Below are 22,229 nucleotides of genomic sequence, written 5' to 3' on the forward strand. Positions count from 1 at the left end.
ATTTGTCGAACAACCTTTCGCAAACCAAGAGGCAAGCCTTAATGTTTCAACTAAGACTAGAATGTCTTTATATATTTGTAATTTTATTAAAGTTCTTACCAATATTTGTCTTAGTTCTCTATTCCTAGAATATCAGATTGCTTCGAAAATCTGTGAAGGAGGTATTAAGAATGAATCATTAAATTATGTTCTATTCTGACTTTACTGTTGTCAGTCTTGGACTGATTTCTATAGTACGTATCTCTATGTGAGTATTCCTCATTATAAATGTTGAATTATTTGGTTAATTTACATGAAAATCAGCGTGCTCAGTGTGGCTTTCTTATTTTCAGATATGACGACATGTAGTCTCGTCGAAATCACTGACGTTTCTGAAGAACATATTTTCTTCAGCATTTCGAATTCTAGTAAGCGCAGCTACTGCTTTCATGGCTTACACTTCGACAATGTCCGCAGAAACGTAGGTAAATTTCCAGCAGACTACACGGCGTCCCAGTTCAAAAATATTCGTAGACACTCATTACAATCTCAAATCTGAAGATCCATCGTTTGGTAGCTGATTAATTAACTAGTTTTTACTGATTCCGTTCCTATTTAATTGCTACATATTCATTTGCAGTTTTCAGGGAAGCTATAATCACCGTCTAGTTCTTATTCATATTGTGACATATTTGCTCAAAGCAAAAACTCAGGAGCCAAGAAAACAGCCGTTGCTAGCGAACATCTCTGAAACAACATTCGTTTCTAGGCAAAGGCCGCGAAACAAACAACGGAACAACGTCCGTTCCTAGGCAGTAAATTCTTAGTAAGTTACAACTGAACAGCAACAGAGGAACGGTGTTTTCTTTACGGCCCGTGCCGATATGTTATAACCGGGACGGTTTAGAACAACGAGTTCAATGCTCCGATGAATGTCAGGCTGTGAAGGGAAGACCATATATGTGCTGTAGTTACAGTAATATTTAGAACGTGTGTAATTCCGTGAGGTTGTTAGAGTTTCTTTATGTTACGATCCATAAATCCATAAGTGGTCAATAAATCGAATCTCCAATCCAAACTCCGTCTATAGTCAGTCATACATGTGACAATATTGCTACCAGAATTTGTAGGGAACGTTTCAGATTTACATGAGACTGAAATAATTGTCGGTTGAAACGCCTGAAGATATGACTGCTCCGCCTCACTTAGTGTCAGAGAAGTTGCCGATAGAGATGGGCGCTCAGTGGAGACTGCAAGGATTTGCATGTACAATTCTTCCCTACATGGAACGTTTAAAATTTTTGCAGCCGAAGAATCTATAAATGCAGTTTTGCACTAAAACAAGAATTGCTATTACTCAATTTTTCCTGAAGGCTATGATACCATCTCTCCAGTTTGTCCATGTGAATCTTCCTTACAGTAGTTTCTCAACTAAGCGACTTACAAGCATGGACACTGGTACGACGGTGCTGCCACGAGATATCTCTCCACTTGAGTATTTGAAACTTCCTACCGTCAGATAAACCTGCATTTAGGCTATGTGAAATTGTGAGGTGAATAGGACGCTTAAATATCTTCAGCATGTTTTGTGTTAATGTGTCTTCGGAAAATATGTAGTTAATTTTGTTCAAGCCAATCAGAGTGGCTGCTCGGTCTAAGGCATGAACTGCCTTCGCTCGCTCAAACATTGGGGTCGTGGGCTTGAATCCATCTCGAGGCATGGTTGATTGTATTTATTCTACGTGTGTTTTCCTGCGTAGGTAGCAGCTTTTCGGAGGGCTAATCCCCGCCCAAGGAGTCCTGCTGCCTGTCTATATGATTAAGAAACTGTAAAAGAGAGGCCAAGGTTCATCATGAACTGTAGCGCCCACAGATTATTATTATTGTTAAAAATAAAGCAGCATTACGGAACTGTAAAATTAACATTTAGGTTTACGTCCTTTCGAATCAGGGGTGTGGCATTTGGTATGTAAGCATCGTAATTATGAGTCGAATTATGTAATTCGTAAAAACAAACTCCTTGGCCTGTAGTCCACAAGCGAACTATACCGACCGAGCTGCCGCCACTTATCGGCGAAGTTACTGTCAACTTTAGCAGACAGAGTGTCGCGTTGTCAGTGCAAAGGGTCCCCACGGTAATTAATTTCGGGTTTCTAGACCGGAGCCGCTATTTCCTTGAAAGAGCTCCTCAATTATCCTGTCGAGGCTGAGTGAACCCCGTCCTAGACCCACTATTTCTCAGAAAATATTTAGGTAGCGCCGGGAATCGAACCCGGACCTCTGGATTTGTAGTCAAGAACTCTGACCATTAGCCCACAGAGGCGGTCGTAAAGGACTGGCAAATATTGCGACTACATGAATTATTAAATGATTAACTTAAATAACATGTCTTTTATGAATCTGTTTTACTGGAAATTGTGCACAGATATATACAAGTAGATTGGTAACTTGTTTAATTACCCTGAAAATTATTATTTTCGGCGCTTTCCTCCTACTCTTCATTCTTTCTTCCTTGACCTGGTCTTCATTTTGAAGTCCCTCCGAAACGTCGGACTACGAAGGCTCTCTTCCCAGAAGATATTAGTCTTCATAATCACCATAAACAAAACTTCACTCAGACCAGTTGGTGTCCCAGCTGACATTCGAACCGAGCACACCCAAAATGCAAGTTAGAGCGTTACCGCTATACCAACCGGTTATCTTCGCAGTACAGAAAGCAGCGCCTGAGAGAAATCATGTCCCACACGTTCTCCTCTTCAAGCGGATTAAAAGATACTGTCGCGTGTTTGCTAGGTAACGCGAAATTTACTCGGGTTTCGGATTTGGCGAACAAGTTTATTGGACTATCGTATTTACACTCGAAAATACAATTATTCTCAATTTATAAGTCGTAAGACGTTTCCTCTTCACTATTACAATACTTTTACCTCTGATCTTGGTGAAGTGTCTTCTGCTCTGCTCAGAGCTCAACTGCCCTTGGTACCTTGTCGAATATGAACTGTTATATCTTGCACTTGGAGTGAATAGGGAACACCTTTTCGAAGGGTTAATTTCGCCCGGTGCTATTCAAACGCTGCTTCAAACGGTTCGTTACTTGGATATTGCTAGCTGTTGTATAGCAATGGATGCGTTCTGATTCCTAGCCGTTATAGCGGGAACGTTGGTCGTTGCCTAGGAAATCAACCCTGATCTCCTCAATCATTCCAGCTCTCTGGCGGCGAGCCACAATATGATGACCTCGCTGTTATGCGCGCGTTTGTGCATTTTTTGTGAAGAACGCAATATAAAAACAATGTTACTAAGCGGTAATGTCAGCAAATTTGCTAGAAATTGTGGGAGTATATCTTATTTTCCTTACACAAAATAGAATTTAAGAATAAAAAAAGATTGCACAAGATAGGCTTTGTTGAAATGTAGATTTAAAATGTAGAATACAATAATTCTTTTGTAAATTTCCTTAAGTATATAGAATAGATAATAGGAGATTATATGTAAATGTATTTAAATTCAAGCACGAAAGAGAATGCAAAATTAAACAGAGGCCTCTGCACGTTTCAAGATTTCTGTGATGGTTATTACATGTTCCATAGAAGAAAGACGAGGAGGAATTTTATTACAACGAGAGAGGCGCCGTTTAGAAGTTAGTGGAACAAAAGATAAAGCTGAGAAGATCTCCACAAAACTCTCACAGTGGGAAATAACCAACAGAGCTCTCTAAAATCTGGTCGCCTTACATGGAAATATTCCGTGAGTACCATGTGCACGCCCCTTCAGCTAGCTAATGGCTGCTCTGTGCTCTTGCTGTCCATACTCTGGCCATTAAGAGGTTTCCAAATGTGGCGGCTCAGTGTGCGGCAGAGGCCTATCCTGTTTCTCATTTTAGTTTCAATTTAACTCCACCTGAGGCCTGACACTCTGCACGAGATTCTGAGCTCTCCGTTATTCTGCGATCGCAGTGTGGGAATGGATGCTGTTTTCTATCAGATAATTCTAAATTTCCTCCTCAATTTAATCTTATTTTCTTGCTATAAATTACTGGAAACTACATGCTACATTTGATAATTGAGTTTTTCACTACAGAAAAATCTAAATTGCTGTCTTCTTAGTTATAAATATATTATATAAAAGTACAACTGGAGAATGTGAAATGTTTTAAATATTTGGGTAGCTTGTTAACAGATGATGGAAGGTGTACTAGTGAAATTAAATCCAGGATTGCCATGGCAAAAGCTGCATTTAGCAAGAAGAAGAATCTTTTTACCAGCAAATTGGACTTAAATTTGAGGAAGAAACTAGTGAAATGCTACATTTGGAGCATAGCTCTGTATGGGGCTGAAACATGGACACTTAGGGCAGTAGATCAGAAACATCTGGAAAGTTTCGAAATGTGGTGTTGGAGAAGGATGGAGAAGATCAGTTGGACCGATTATGTGAGAAATGAAGAAGTGTTAATCATAGTCAGTGAGCAGAGGAATTTCCTACACGAAATAAGAAAACGGAAGGGTAATTGGATTGGTCATGTTTTACGCAGAAACTGCCTTCTAAAAGAAGTTACTGAAGGAAAGATAGAGGGGTGGATAGAGGTGAAAAGAAGACGAGGAAGAAGACGTAAGAAGATGCTGGATGACCTCGGGGACAGAAGAGAATACTGTCATTTGAAGGAGAAAGCTCTAGATCACATTAAGTGGAGGAATTGTTTGGAAGAGACTGTGGACCTGTCGTCTTGACAGATTACTGATGATGATGATGATAAAAGTACATAAGGTATTCAGTCTACACAGCAATATTCTGTAATTAAAACACGAAGAAGAAACTACTGTATCCACATTTGGTTTTATTTTCTTTACAAACGCAACATGTTTCGACATGTTATAACATCCTGTGGACAGAACAGATTTTTTAACTGTAAAGCTATAGACTTATATTCGGCAGTTGCTATGTTGGAATTAAGGCCGGAACACTGTATGTACTGACTGGGAGTTTTCGAGGGTTTTCTCAAATCCTCCAGTGAAGTCAGGCCAACCATCATCTTTACCGAGGGTTATACCCGAAAATTTTTGTGTTAGTATCTTCAACCAGGCCACGATCGCTTCTTTGAATACCTTCCCAGTTCATTATAATGTAATCATTCGACGACACAAAACTTTGCTTACTGACAGCATTATTAAGTAAGCAATAAATATTGTGGCGTACTAACCTGTTGCTAAGCGGTGAAGCTGAAGAATCTCCCTTAGAAGCCGTTGCCAAGGAACAGTTGCTGAAGACACGTCAGGCTGGATAGTGTTTATCGTGTGTTGTGTTGATTTGTGGAGATTAGATATGGCGCTGTAATTGCTTGTAGTTCCAAATCGTGTGTATAAGTTTTCAATAAATCCATTCGCTAATCCAAATTCCTACTACAGTCACACATACCATGTCACAGTATAATAATATAGTAATGTGCCTACCATTTCACTTCTTATTCGAGCAATAATGTAAGAACTGCTTCACTGCTTTGGACCATACGATGATATAAAAAGTTGTCTCCAGCGGAGATGGGTCCCCATACACCTGGGCTATGTCGGTTCTCCCCTGTGAAATAGGATACACATTGGAAAAGTTAATACCAATTAATGCACGAGAACAGGTCCATGCATCTGACAAGTGAAGAAACTGGCTATGAAGTTCATGTCACCGGCGTCGCCATGAAGTAGTACTCGTAGCATTATGTTTGATACGTCGACAACTGTGGAGAATTGTGTCATCTGGGATATGACGCTGTGTAGTTTTGTAGATGTTTCGGAAAGACATGCTGCCTCCATCTACAGAATGAAAAAACAGGACGCCAGTGTAGATAGGGATGATGGTGTAGAAGGAAGGGAGGCAGGGGTCCTGAGTGAACAAGCAGGAATACGAAGAACAGTAAAATAGCCTGGTAAACATCTACCAGATTGCACGGCGTCACCTCCGAGAAGGCAATATTCGTTATTATTAATAATCTACTAGCATTTGTATATGACGGCAGGATACACATATAAAGCGAGATAAATTTAGGGTAAATTGACATGTTTCTAAAATGCTATTATCAGACTCGAATCTGATTCTTCAGTCTTGCTGTTTAAAAGTGAAAATGTGTACTCCAACATAAAAGAAGAAGGTAAAGTTATCCCTGTAATAGGCCCTGGAGGCCCACAGGGCTGTGAGACGTCGAGGCTCCAACATTTTCTAGACAGTCGGTTAACAGATGGCGTTAAGGTTGTCAGCCTTACGCACCCGCCGCCCTTAACCCCCCAGGAAGATTCTTTGTGCTCATTTCTCTTAGAACCTACGTCGAACCCAGGACTATAATGCGGCTGTAAGGATTAGGTGAATTGAAAAATCCAATGACCTCCTCGGGAATCGAAAATTTGGACTTCCGCCTTGTAGCATAATGCCTCAATCCACTACATTATCGCGTGCCTGTACTCCAACAGAGTGCCCTCTATTATATAGGGTGATTCTCTCGCATGGAAACCAAATATTAAACATTCCTTCATAACGTTTTAATTTCTGTATATTTCCCTATGAAAACTGACATGTGCTTACCTTATATGTTGCAAAACAAAGTCGGCCTAGAGCATATGATGAAGATGGCCTCCTTCAGCATCGAGGCACTTTTGTATGCGAGTCTGCCATTGAAATGGGGAACCCAACATATGTGTTCTTGTATTCATTATTTTAACGAGAGGGTCAGCGGTAGAGATCCGTAGCTGCCAGTGGCAGATTTCGCTTTCAGTAGATCCTGATGCCTTCAGCATCCAGGCACTTTTGTATGCGAGTCTGCCATTGAAATGGGGAACCCAACATATGTGTTCTTGTATTCATTATTTTAACGAGAGGGTCAGCGGTAGAGATCCGTAGCTGCCAGTGGCAGATTTCGCTTTCAGTAGCTCCCGTCTAGCTCATCCTGCTGGATTATACGTGTATCACTGTGATTTGGAGTGGTGACAACGCAATTATTACCCAAACAGCAAACAGCGTCAATTACAGTTGTTTTACGAAAGCTACTTTTGAAAGGATATACTTGTTCATAGGACGTTATGATAACGTGTGTCCGGCTTGCAAGTTAGGGCGCAGATTGAGTACAGTGTGAGTGAGAACTGAAGGTAACAAGATACTAAAGAAGTGTTGCGTACTTTGTATATGTGCTACACTCAACTTACCTATCGAAGATCATTATTCAGTAAGCCTGCCTCCTACCGTTTAATTCTATAAAAACAAACAAAAAACAAATTCCGTGTTTTCAGTCCGCAAGCCAACTATACCGACCGAGCGACCGCCGCTTGTTGGCGAAGTTTAGTGCCAACATTTGCGGATAGAGGGTGTCGCGTGGTCAGCGCAACTAATCCCCACGGCCGTTAATTTCGGTTTTCTAGACCGGAGCCGCTATTTCCTTGAAATAATTCTTCAATTATCATAACGAGGCTGAGTGTACCCCGTTCCAGACCCACTACTACTCCGAAAAAAATCTGGTAGCGCTGGGAATCGAACCCGGACCTCTGGATTTGTAGCCAGGAACGACTAGACCATAGAGGCTGTCATTTAATTCTAGGCCACAGCTAAATTTGTCGCCAGGGCATGTCGGGTCCCTAATCTCTAACAATGTTTACTTCAATTACAAGTTTGCGTAAATCAGAGCATGAAAATTTAAGAAACGATGGGGCAGACGGGATGACGTAGTCGGTATTCCGACGGGTTACATATCTGACGGCCGATGTTTGACTCCAGACAGATGAAGCATATTTCTCTCTACTCTGTACCCCCCAGACTTATTCTAGTCCCAACTCAGCCACATATCCAGTGGACAGAGGCGTGAAGCTGACCACTCACTTCTCTCAGCCCCCCATACGTATTCATAGCGTGGTGCTTAATTAATTAAAGTAACAAACAATTTGATCTGCAGGATTAGTTCAAATGTTTTCCTACACCAAAATGGGCCGAAGGAAGTCCCTCGTATTACTGGACCCGATTGTGATTGAGTGAGTGAGACTAGCTCTTTCTAACGGGCCCAACTGAGTAGGTTTATTCTCTCCAGCCACCTGAGAACGGAGACAGATCCAGTCTCCGAAACGTTGTGATGTTTTGTCCTATATACCAGACGATGGATAGAGTCCAAAATAAACTAAGGAGTTCTGTATCGAAAAACGGATTCTGAAGTCCATTACAGAGCATTAACTGTCAGAGATTCATATTGTCATGTGTTAGAGACTATACACGAGGTTTAGAATTCTTATTGGATTTACTACCATATTGAGTGCGTCCCTTGTCACCACAGCATGGCACGTCCTCAGGTTGCGGATGGAGGAGACGCCCTCGAGATATGGAGGGTAACAGAATATATTGAATAAGCAGTGGCGGACAGTCGACAAGGGGTGGTCCGCCAGCTTTGGGTTTGGGCTCGGGGTTAACAACTCCTCACAGTAAAAAATAAGCTTGTTACGAAAATTCTCAAGAAGCCTCGTACCTGGATGGATTCCTTGGATAAACGACCTAAGCGAAAGAAAATAGACATGAAATTTGGTACTTGGAATGTATGTAAAGGACAGGTTCGCTCACGGCAGTGGCAGAGGAAATCTCAGAATATAAGTTAGATTTAGTGGGAGTACAGGAGTCAAATGGGGCGGAGGTGCCACTGAATCAGCAGGCGAATATACACTTTTCTGTAGAAAGGGAATGAAAATCATGAGTTAGGTATAGGTTTTTTGTACATAAGAGTATCATATCAGCAATTAAGAGAGTATAATTTGTTAGGGATAGGATGCCATATATAATACTAAGAGGTTGCTGGTGTGATATCATCGTCCCGAATGTTCATGCCCACAAAAGAAGATAAAACTGATGATATAAAGGACAGGCTCTACAAAGAACTGGAACATATATTTGATAAATTCCCGAAGTGCCCTATGAAAATTTTGTTAGGAGATTTCAATGCCAAAGTAGGGAGAGAAGACATTTTCAAACCAACAATTAGGAATGAGAGTTTGCATGAAATTGTAATGATAATGGAGTTAGAGTAGTAAACTTTGTCACATCAAATAATATTACTGTCAAAAGTACAATGTTCCCACGTCGTAACATCCATAAATTTATTCGGACATCTCCTGATAGGAAGATACACAATCAAATGGACCATATTTTGATAGATAGGAGACGGCACTCAAGTGTACTTGATGTCCGATCATTCAGGGCAGCAGATTGTGATACTGACTACTACCTGGTGGTGGCAAAGGTTAGGGAAAGACTGGCAGTGATCAAGCAAACAACACACAGAGTTCATATGGAGAGGTTCAATCTCAAGAAATTAAATGAGGTAGAGGGTAAAGAGCAGTATCGTGTTGAAATCTGAAATATGTTTGCAGCTTTGGAAAACTTGGACACTGAGGTGGATGTTAATAAAACTTGGGAAACCATTAGAGAGAATATAAAAATGTCTGCCAAAGAGAGCCTAGGTTATTATGAACCAAAGAAGCATAAGCCATGATTCGATGAAGGATGCTGAGAATTATTATAACACAGGAAACAAGCCACATTGCAATGGTTACAGGATCCAAGCGAGTTAAATAGGGATAATCTGAACAATATAAGACGTGAAACCAACAGACATTTCAGAAATAAGAAAGTGAATATCTGAAGAAAAAACTGATGAGGTTTTCAAGGACTCGAATGAATTTATTTTTAGAGTTAATTCATTTTATTCTGCACAGTCTTACTCCGTGGGCTGTATTCCTCAATTATCCTCACGAGGCTGAATGTGCCCCGTTCCAGACCCACTACTGACGTCACACAGCAAGTTGACGAAATTAGCGACGTGTTCGGGAGGCGTCTCTCTCGAAACTCAGACGGAAAACCGACTATCCTGACTCAGGTTTCTGGTGGATTTCCTCAGTCCCTCCGGCCAAATGTCGGGATATTAAATTAAATTAGACCACGGACATTGTCTTCATCACTGTTTTCAATTCATTTTCATCCACTCATTCGACGTTATATACATGTAGTCTGACTTCCTGACAGTGTCGTTAAACAAACTACAAACAAATAAACCGCTAGATAGAATAATTTAGACTAATCGTTGTCTTGTTGGGAGCACTGAAAGAATCAGGATACATCTCCATTTGACTGAAAATCAGCTTCTTATGGGGCTTATCTTCTGGAACGTGACGCCATCAGCACCAGAAATCCTAGAACTCTGCTTCTCTTTGTTGCTGGCTTGTGTGAAATTGTTAAGAGCAGAGCCGCTCTCATCTTCTGCAGTTCTGAACATTAGGAGGCTTTAAATTCGTAAACTGCAACTTTTATTCTTCCTTTCGTGTCTCCTGTGGCTCTCAAAGTTACACGCCTCTCCCCCCTCATTTTAATGACAAGTAGCAGCTTTTACAATGCAAATTTTTCAACGTCCCTATTTGAATCTCGATGGCGTATTATTTACCAAGTAACTAGTAAAAGCCTTTCTCTTTCTAACAGAGAGTTGAAAAAAAAAGATTTAATTAAGTAGTAACGAAAGTCAGGAGAGGGTATCACAAATAATTTTCCGTCTGCTTTGTTCTTGTTTATTAGTTACAGTTACAGTATCAACTGTACAAGTTACATAACCTGAATTCTACAAAAGAGTGAAAAGTATTCGCTCTGAATATTCCTGCTTCTCGTTTGTTTTAGTAATCACTGTTCATTCTGTCCATTTGTAGGCAACGTGCCGACAGTATAGGAGTTCCTGAATGTATTTTATCCCGAGATTCAAAGCATGAACCATTCTTTGATTCAGACGTCAAGCTACAATTTGTTTCGCACAGCAGAATTAATCAGAGTTTCACAGCTTTCATTACCGGCGAGTAGAGCACCGATCACAGTGGCCGCTTAGTGTAAGGTATTAACGGTCTTCGCCCGCTCGAACGCTGTGACCGTGGGTTTGGAATCCCAATCAAAGCATTGATGTCTCTGTGCATTTATTCTGTTTGTGTTGTTCTGTGTGTAGGTAGAAGCCTTGCGATGGCCTGATCCTCCGTCCAAAGGATCTTACCGACTCTTTCCATCGTCCAAGGATTAAGAAGCTGAAAAATCGGCCAAGGTCCAACAAAAGGATTGTGAGCCATAGACAGATACAAGTACAACTCTCCTTCAAAATTAGCTGAAATTAAACGGTAGAGTTATTCCTATAATAGGCCATGGAGGCCCATAAATTTGTGAGCGACGAGGCTCCCACATTTTGTAGAAAATCGGCTCACAGATGGCGGTAAAGTCGTCACGCTTACGCACCGGACGCTCTTTACCCCCAAGAAAGATTCCTGGTACTCATTTCTGTTAGAGACTGAGTCGAACCTAGGTCCATAGTGCGGCTGGAAGGATTAGGTATATTTAAAAAATTCAAATTATAACTTAATAATGAAAGGATGAAAAGTAAAAATTAAATTTGAACGAAATAAAATTGGTAGTTTTCTTAAAATATACGTAGGAGAAAAGTAGTCGGTATAGCGACTAACTACGGGCTACAGGTCCGAGGGTTTGGAGTTCGAGTCCCGGTAGGGTCAAGGATTTTTATCTTCTCTACAGCGTTCAGACCGGCTGTGGGGTCCAGCCAGCCTCCTATCCAGTAGGTACCGGGGCTCTTTCCCTGGGGTTAAAGCAGCAGGGACGTGAAGCTGAATATACAACTCTAACTACTGTCGAGGTCAAGAGAAATGTGGATCTGTACATCCAGTCCCTAAATGCCTTCGTGGCGTAGTGCTTAATTGGTTAAGCACAGTTATAATTCTATTAATTATTTTGTATTGAAAATTCTTCCTTTTGCACAACATACACGTACAAGAACAGGCTTTGGAAAGCTGATGATGCCCATCTTACGCATCTTATGATACAACGGCATCTTAGTCACTTGAACAGTCGTAAGCTTGATCGCCTCCAAGTTTAAGCCTCTTATATTTCTTGTGTCTGGCTTCGACTTGTCCTTTACTAAGAAACATGTTCATTCTCATGATTTTGTATGACTTCTGTTTGTTGCCTGAGTAATTTTGTTATATAATCGTATACATACAGAACGTTGAAAGCCGTGTGCAAGCCCAGTAGTGCGGACGACCTTGTTTTGTAGGCACTGAAATTTCAAGAGGTAGATGACTGCCGCTGATTTTCAGGCGGGACAAGCATAAGTCATTACTGAATTGATCCGTGCCTTGTTGAGTGTTAGTATAATGCTGGCGCTTAAACGTTTATTTTTATATAAGGACTAGATTCTAATCAATGTTCTGGAGGCCTTGGCTTCAATCATTTCTATGTGCAGTCTCCATGTAATCCTCTTCGAAGATAACATCCAAATATTTTACATGATTGACAAAGGGGACATTCCGTCCATTCAATGTAAGATGAGCCTCAGGGAACCCAAGTTTATGGAGTAGAACTCAAAGTCAAAGTTATGTTCCGACAGGCGGTCAGTCGGCCAGCCTATCTTGGAATAAACACCCATCTGTGGCTTAAGACCAGATTTTTATTACTGCCTTACTGCTCAAGTTATATAGACCGCATATAAAATACCATTCTCAACAGTTTTCCTATTTTTCATGGGTCGTTGTCTAGCGTTGACTCGCTTGTTTTATCGAACCCTTCCCATGCAATGGGAGATGTTAAGTACTCACGTCACAATATCTCAGTTACAAGACTGGGTTAATTTATCTTTACCTATGAATCTATCTGATTTTGCCACACAGATTCAGCTGTGGTGAGTCCGCTACACGGCCTGCAGGAGCTCTTACTCGTTTTGACACCAAGAGTTGGCTGTCATGGAAGGCACTACGGTGGATGGGGGGGGGTGCACTTCTCGATGTCAGAGGCACTCGGCGTCTACGTACCCCGCTGCTCGCCTGTCACTCCCTTTTTTATGTCACTGCTCCGTTCCTCTTTTATGTCTGCGATTTTTCTTCACTTTCTTCTTATCATCTCTCATTTATATTCGCACCGCATAATGGTACCGCCATTTTCTTCTATCCTGTTCGCCATTGCACTTGGGCATAACTTCCCTTGTTCATCCTCTCCACTAAACCGCGTTCCAAGGCCACGGCTCTAAACCGTACAATCCAGTTCACACGGTAATGGTCTGATCTTTTACTCCTTGTCCACGCTCCTTGACAACTTCGGAGATTTCCTCGCTGCGTCCTCCAAAGTTCCACAGTTCGTTTCCAGCCTCGTCCGCTCTTATAACCGCTGCAGTGAAACATTCAGCAAGGTCCAGGAAAGCTGTTTCCTTAATGTGTGATTTTCCTCAAGAGTGGGCTATAAGAATTAGATACTCACAGAACTAAAAACTCCCTTCATTACCACGAATTGCAACAGGCTTAAATTATAGGATAATATTAAATTATTTTCTGTAAATACAGGCTTGGTTCGTCTGGTTTAGAATGCGCTCTCTTGGGAGAACTCTGTTGAGTCTTAGCAATATGTAAAAATTGGGAAATAGCTTCACCAGATAAGCAAATAGCAGCTTTACAAGAAAGGGGGTGCTACACAAAGTTAGTTATACACAAAATATTTCTCATTAATATTAATCTTCACCATATGCTCTACTGCTCTAGTGATTATATAATGTTTCATAAAGCAGAGAATGTGTTTATGTGTATGCGCGTGATAGTGCGTGCACAAGTGCCCGTTGCTCATTAACTTAGTTATATTGTATCTTGGCGTCCTGTCGTGTGTGAACATTTATTATGAGTTCCGTCTACACAGTTAATGTATAAATTAATTTTCTCTTCTACATAATATGCAGACCGACTCTATGGCCAACTCATTCTCTTATACAGTTGGTATCGGACGTACTTTCCTCGTGGATATAGCGGCAGGAGCGTGTAGCTGACCATTCCCCTCCATCTAGCGTCGAGGTCAAAAATGATCGAGTAATACGTTAATTCCCCCACATGTTTTCGTAGTGTGGTACTTAATTAAGCTCAGGGACAACTTTACCTCTACTTTATGATTCTCAGAATAAACAGCGATTATTTCTCTAAACATCATTAACAAGTTAGGGTTTGTCAGAGAAATGAGCCGTGTCTTCTTGAAGGCAGTGACTACATTTTTAAATAATATATAGAAGAAATTCGGGTTTAAAACGGATAATTATAACAAAAAGTTAAAAATCTGTCTCTATAACAGGCCGTGAAGACCCATAGGGTTGTGAGACGTCGAGGCTCCTACATTTTCTAGACAGTCAGCTCACAGATGACTGTGAGGTTGTAAACTTCACGTGCCGGCCGACCTTTACCCGCCAGGATGATTCCTGATACTCATTTCTGTTAGAGTCTCAGTCAACACTGGGACAGTTGTGCGGCTGGAAGGGTTAGGTCACCTGAAAAATCCAGTGACCTTATTAGGAAACGAAACTTGGGCCTTCTGGCTTGTAGCATAGTGCCTCAACAAAGTGGTTGAGGTTTGTTATAATTTACTACTTGAGAAGCTAGCACTCATGCACAGAGTCGGAAAATTTGTAATGTGTATTAAAAACCGAATTTGTTTTCGTTTTCAGAAAGGCATGTGACTTAGAATAGAATAATAGGAATTAAATTACGGTAAACCCTCGCTAATCCGGATTAATTGAAGGGAGAGATCGTCCAGATTAAGCGATAACCCGGATTAATTAAGCAAAATGAGGCCCTAAAACCTTGGAACACAAATAAATAGAAAATTTAATTAAGTAAGTATTAATGTAGGCCACGCCATAGCTTAAGCGGTTAGTCGCTGGCTTCCCTTGCGGCGGCCCGGGTTCGATCCAGGGTCTGGTCAAGTGGGATTTGTGGTGGACAAAGTGGCGCTGGGCAGGTTTTCTCCGAGTACTTCGGTTTACCCTGACAATCTTCATTCCGCCAAATTCTCCATCATCATGATCACCCGGGGCAGGCTAAAATAAGCCAATCAGTGGCCGCCGTGCCGAGTGGGCCCAGTTGGACTCCACCCCCCACTAAGCGAATTAAAAAAAAATTTTAAGGTAAAGGTAGCTATCCCTGGAAGAGGCCGTTGTGACCCATAGACTTGTGAGATATTATGGCTCCCACATTTTCTAGACAGTCGGAACACAGATGAGAGTGAATTTGTCAGTTTTACTCGACGGCCGTCCTGCGTCCCCAGGAAGATTATTTGCAATTATTTCTGCTAGAGGCTAAGTCGGCCCCAGGGCCATAGTGCAACTGGAAGGATTATATCAATTTTAAAATCCAGTAACTTCAGCGTAGTTGGTCGAGGCACTGCGCTACAAGCCGGAAAGTCGCGTTTCGATCATCGGCAGTGTTGTGTCTACAATATTTATGGCAATATACAACCATTACACTAACCAATAACATGTAAAACATACGTAAGAGAGCAGCATCATACCTCCACATTAAAAACGCTTGAACCTGTTCATTCACAGCTTCAGTATCACTCACTGAAGGCGCGCCAGCATCAGCACGAAGTAAGAAAACTGCCATCAAGAAACGCACTTAATAAACAAAAACTTTTGTGAAGGAATCAGTCTTCTGGGATTTGGCAACGTGTATATGTGGTGTTAACCGACGTTTCGGAGGAACGTATCGCCTCCATCTTCAGGGTATAAGGAAAAATATAAGAAATCCGCAAGCGAAAAGACCGCTAGAACCGGTAAAAGCAGATGGAGGCGATACGTTCCTCCGAAACGTCGGCTAACACCACATATACACGGTGCCAAATCCCAGAAGACTGCTTCTTGCATAGTCACCGCCGTGAAAGCCTCAAATTTTACAAAAACTTTTGTATTCCTAAATTTCAGTTTTGAGTTTCAATGCTATGTATTTTATATTCTTTATATTTTCATTTTATAGTATTTCAAAGTTTTATACTTCAGTTTTACTGAAATATCGCACAAATGAGAACCCCGTTTCATTAAATACAAAAGAGCGCACGTGCATCCAAAAGAAGCACAAGGTGATCTAGCTGCATTAAAAACTGCCAAAACTAACTGGAAAACGGGTTGGCATACAAAGTTATACTCTGATATGCAATGCTGACCGCTTGTGAGTGACAGGAAGCCGATAACATTTAATGAGTATAAACAAGGGAAAAAATTAAAATTTATGTTGATAACAATAATAGTCACCTGTTCATTTTATTATTTTTTTTAATATAATCCCGGTCTATAAACCCGAAATTAACGGCCGTAGGGATCCATTGCGCTGACCACGCGACACCCTCTATCCTCTAAAGTTGGCACTAACTTCGCCGACAAGTGGCGGTCGCTCGGTCGGTATAGTTCGCTTGTGGACTACAGGCCACGGAGTTTTTTTTGTTCTAATATAATTGAAATTAATTTTAACTTAATTTGAACCTAATATTTAAGGTTGAATTTTTTTTTTTGGTTTAATCAGCAATCAGAATATACATTCTATAAGCTAATGGAGCTTTAATATGAATTACATCAGGCGTTAATACGGTCACGTGTTTAGTGACTATTGACAGGGTCTTTAATCGTAACTATATTTATTGACAACTTACAGGTCTTATCTACAATCAACTTCAAAGCTATCGCTAATTCACACACTTTACAATTCACTAGAGGACACACTAAGACTTTTCAGTCTGCTGTGTCATCACCAGTCGTTGTCTGGTAACAGCTTTCGAAGGCATACTTTCCTCTTACTCTGCGTTAACGAACTACACCCGTGCGTAGCTACGAGCTTCTAACAGCAACAGCTCAAAAAGGCTAAACTGAAAAAGATCTCTAACTCACTCACACACCAATTAACTGGCTCCACTTCACTGCACTAACTGAACTGAACTGAACTGAACTCGGTCGGTCGAGTCATATATCCTCGGAGTGGATTCATAGGAAACACAGTTTGCAACATTACTTCCACTGTTGCGAGCGATCCGCTGCCTAGCAACGGCCGTTGCCGCCTTCTTTGTTTCGCCGTCGTTACCTAGTAGCGGGTCTGTATGTCACAATATTATGAATGACACACATAATCATCCCTCTAAAATTGTGAAAGAGAGTAAAGATATCCCTTTAACAGGCCGTGGAGTGAATTTGTAAACATTGTTCAATATAGGGGAATAATATTAGAAAGGTAGAATGTGTATGTAATTTAACTTGCCTGATAATAACCTGAATGGCCTAAACATGTTGTAGAGTGAAAATTATATAGATTATTTCAATTTATACATGACTTGCATAGACGTAACATATAATATATATTTTATTTTCATTTACGTCCATTCAACTTTTTATTGTTTCTGCAGAACTGAAAGAAATTTAACATATTGGATGTATATTGGTGAATTTCCATTTACTTGTGACATTCATTCCTTGATCCTACAATCCTTCCAATCAAGCGGCAGTTTGCAAATTTTTCATATTAACTGACATCAGCTGCACGAGTATGTATCACACTACAGAAATTGTCACTTCGTTTCCGTGGGCATTAATCTTTATCTTGGTTAATTCTCATTTTCCTTCCATCTTTCTCTTATAATCTTCGGCATCTTCCCCCCCCCCTTGGCACTACAGCCCCAGTGGGTCTAGGCCTACCTCCATGAACTTCTCCGTTCACTTCGGTTTTTCTAGATCTTACACATACGGTAGGACTCCTTGGGCGAGTGATCAGCTCGTCGCAAGGCCTCTACCTGTAGACAAACACAGAAAAACGCACACAAACATCCATGCCCTGAGTGGGATTCGAACCCACGAGCGAGCGAAGACAGTGCACGCCTTAGACCGCTCGGCTACCGTGACCGGCATCTTCGGCATCTACATAATAAATATTCAAATAAAGTCCTATTTTAACTAGCCGTCCGTCTGCGGTTATTTGGAAAATCCGCGTGTAATTACAGTAAATCTTGAATATTTTATGCTCGTTTCTGCATGAGTGTCTTCAGTGTTTCTGTGACAGAAAATGAAGAGGCTCTTTCTTTTGCCTTTGGTCCTTTTGAAGAAGCAATAGCGGTAAGTCCTGGAGAATAAAAGATAACTGAGAAAACGATCGACAGAGCTTAGTTCGTTTGCCACAGAGAAATGAATCCACGGAGCTGAATCTGGGAGAATAGAATTGGAATGGAAGTCTAGTTCATCGCCTTTCACAGAGGCATGTTGGTTATACGTTTGTGAACACAAATGGACAGGATACAGAGATATTTTTGTCCTACAAAAGTTTAATTAATTGCGTTCTGTGTGACTGATGAAGTATAACAACAGAGCGCGCCTCGAACATCAGCAGGACGACACTAAAGAAATATAATCAACAAACAGAACCACAAGGCGGTAGACGCTTAAATTCCTTCAAAGAGAAGAAATAAAAAGGACACTAACAAATATGATTTTAAAATAAAAAAAATGTTTAATCATACTAACTGTAATAAATATTTTAACGAATTGGTACAAGCCGCTGTGGTTGCTAAAATCTTTAGATTTATAGTCGTTGTATTATGATAACATTGTATGTACACATTAATATTCAAAAAACATATTTTAATAGTGGTTTCTAATTGTATTGATATCCTTCTGAAGATGGTCTATAGGACCGAAACATGTAAAGGATAAAAGATTGAAAAGGAAAGAAATTTCATCAGTCACCCTGAACGGAATTAATTAAACTTTTGTAATATTGTTAGTATGACGGACCAGAATGAAACAAATCAAATTTTTATCCTAATTTGAAAGCATTTCTTTACATACATGGGCATTTTACATTTTCGCCAGGGGTCTAGTATTCGTACCTCAACTTATTGTAGCTTTAGCTTTAGAGGGCATTACAGTGCTTAGAATATTTTTATATGAGTAATTGTAACATCACGTATATTTTTACTGATTTTATATAATTTTAATTTTATCGCTTTTTGTATTTCAGCTGTTGTTCGCTTTCGGTATATTTGTAGCTTGTTTCTGTCCATTTAATACACAGTACATACTTCTGTATGTACGTGGACATACCAAGCAAACAAAGCATGAAAAATATTTACCATGAATACAACAGTATTTATGGTAAATATTTTTCATGCTTTGTTTGCTTGGTATGTCCACGTACATACAGAAGTATGTACTGTGTATTAAATGTATGGCACTTCCGATGAAAATGTGAAATATTTTTACTGTGAATACACTGGTTATGTTTAACAGAGTGATTTAAATATTTGTAGTCGTATAAATATAGATCAGCTGTTATTAACAAAAGATTCGCCATGTCCAAAACCACGAACACGAAAGAAAAGAAAACTTGCCGTGGTCTCCTTCCGTTATACGCAAGGCACGGATCTGCATGCAGAGAAACGTGTACATCGTGCATACGGGAGAGAGAGAAATTTAAATCATATTATTTCTGTTTACTATTCTTCAGTTTTAGTTTTTTTTTCCTGACACTACAGCCCCAGTGGGCCTAGGCCTACCTCCATGAACTTCTCCGTTCACTTCGGTGTTTCTAGATCTTACACATTCGGTAGGACTCCTTGGGCAGGTGATCAGCCCGTCGAAAGGCCTCTACCTGTATACAAACACAGAAAAGCGCACACACACAAACTAAACATCCATGCCCTGAGTGGGATTCGAACACACGATTCCGGTTTCCAAGCGAACGAAAACAGTACATGCTTTAGACCGCTCGGCTACCGTGACCGGCTTAGTTTAGTTTTACTGAACGTAAATATTATAACTTGTGTATCCGTTGCGGGGGAACAGCTAGTTAAACGCGTTCCGGTGAAGAAAATTATTCGGCCAACGATAGGTAAAGGTCTTTCTATTGCCAGGCAACGGACCGGTAAGCAATTTTCACCTGGGTGCTTTACAACAATAGCAGACGTCTATTGCTAGGCAACGAGAGCTAAAGAAGTTTCGTGAACAATAGAGGCAGTGCTTTCTATGCGATCAGAGCGGAGGCTATATAACTGTCAAACAGTAATAATTATTTGGGCATGAGCCCCAGATTGGGCTCGACACCAAGATTGACTGACTGACTGACTGGCTGACCCTCAGTCACAATGTGACTTTGACTTTGACTTTGACTTTGAGTCGGAATGGGGTTGAATACCTCCACCGTGACCCTGCGAGTCGTAGGAGGTGACGAAAAGGGAAGTCTCAAATCTGAGACAGTAAAATATGGTCGCGAGTCCCAAGGCATTTCATTTGGTATATGGCACTTTTCTAGTTTATCTCTTCCTGAGTGTGGTGTCATTATGTTTTACATTGTGTTCCGTATTCTGCGTGCTATTGTATTGGTATTTCTTTAAAGAGTTCTATAATCCTCTTTTTCAACATATTTGAAAGTAGCCCACTGTAGTCTGCATAGCCTGAAATACTGAGAGCGCTGCTGAATAAATAGTTAAGTAAATAAAATAAATTACAAAATAAATGAATTTGTCTCTCTGGCAGAATCCAGAGGAATCTCCCAAAATAATGGTGAAATTGGGCACGAGTAACAACGGCTGAAGAGGCAGACAAGGGGCGACACGGGTCAAAAGGGCTGACTTGCTTGACCGACGGATCACGATGATGATGATGATGATGATGATGATGATGATGAAAAATTTGTAACGAATGTTAGATACGCAGAACACAGCAGACAACGTACTAATATCGATGGGGGTAATCCTGTCATTACAAATGGTGACATGGCTACCGCATTAACAGTTTTATGCGTCAGCCAACAGACCGCGCTAGTTGTCATGTTCCTCCTCGTTGCTGTCATTTTGCTGTCAGTTTCTGTGAAATTGTATTGCATGAAATATGACAAACGAATTAACATTTAATGCTACAATAAAAGTGATGTAGATTAAAACATAATGATAATGAAACTATTATGATTTATACAATTCAGGGATTCCTGCCTCAACTGACTTGACCTCTGTTTGGGGTATGGATATGTTTTTCTTTTCCTAGTGGGGTGGGACTAAGTCCCTGTACTGCGGCCACTTCTGGCCTATTGTACCAGCCCCAGATGAAAGGTGAGGGTGACTGTGGAGCAATTGGTGGAATGAAGATTGGCAGGGGAAACCGAAGTGCTCGGAGAAAACCTGCCCCAGCACCACTTTGTCCACCACAAATCCCACTTGACCAGACCCGGGATCGAACCCTATGGATATGTTAGTTTGTTATAGACTATTACACTAATAAAACATGGTGACCTCATTAGCGCGCTTTTATTTTTTTTTTTCAAAATAATGAAAGAAGACTAACAAGAAGTTTTGGGAAGAACTAATCGCCTACTTTCCTTTGATAAGACACGGACACCATAGAAAATGAAGCGTCCGAAATTCATCTATTGTTGAGTATTTTTTCGTTGCAGCGGTAATGTTTTTACGTTGCCTAGCAACTTATATATGACACATATAGCTTCACAGACTGATGGGAGAGATTTATGAAGTGCTTCGTTGAGATGGGCTCGGACCCAAGTTTCATAAACACTGGCTCAGACATTCAGAAGTTGAGAAGAGACATACAGACACACGAACAATGTGGGGATCGCATAAGCCTATTTTTATTATTTCCAAATAAGAAAAGTGGGCGGAAATTCAAGAATTTGGCTTGATGTTTCTCCTCTCTTGAGTCAATGTCATGATACTGATATTGATAATTGACTAACTTTTAAGGAGAATAAAAATTCCTGTCACTTCTAGAGAACATTTTTGGAAAGTTTCGGCCAGATTGCAGTAAAACACATCAAATTATGAATTACGAAACGAGGTACGAAAAAAATTTAAGCAATTTACGACGGTGTGACTACAGTCCGTAATTCTGTTATTCTTTATTTTCTCCACCGATTTATTTTTTGTTTCTTCTTCTTCTTCTTCTTCTACCTTACGTATTGGACCCGCTGGTCTGTTTCCCATCAGAATTAATCTGGGACCGTCTGTCTTACAGAAAGTCGGTAGGACTCCCTGGCTGCGGGATCAGCCCTGTCTCAAGGTCTTTAACTACATGGGACAACACAAGCACAGAAGAAACAGAGACATCCATACCTCAAGTGGAACTCGAACCTGCGATCCCAGTGAGCATATATAATTGTACCGCCAACAATACTTTATTATTTATATATTGTAAATAAATTTATTTATTATAAACAAATAAATAATAAAGTATTATTGCGTTGACGGTAAAATTATATATGTTCGTTCTATATATGCAATAGGATGCGATCCTTAAAAATAGGATCCCACTTTTGAGCGGGCGAAAATATTTAACGCCTTACTCCTGGCGGCTACTGTGATCGGAATTTCCTACTATAAACCCACATCTTCGGAAATGTCGTCTATTTCTGAGTAACAACTGC

The sequence above is a fragment of the Cryptotermes secundus genome, unplaced genomic scaffold, assembly GCF_002891405.2.
Source record: "Cryptotermes secundus unplaced genomic scaffold, Csec_1.0 scaffold937, whole genome shotgun sequence".
Classification (NCBI taxonomy): domain Eukaryota; kingdom Metazoa; phylum Arthropoda; class Insecta; order Blattodea; family Kalotermitidae; genus Cryptotermes; species Cryptotermes secundus.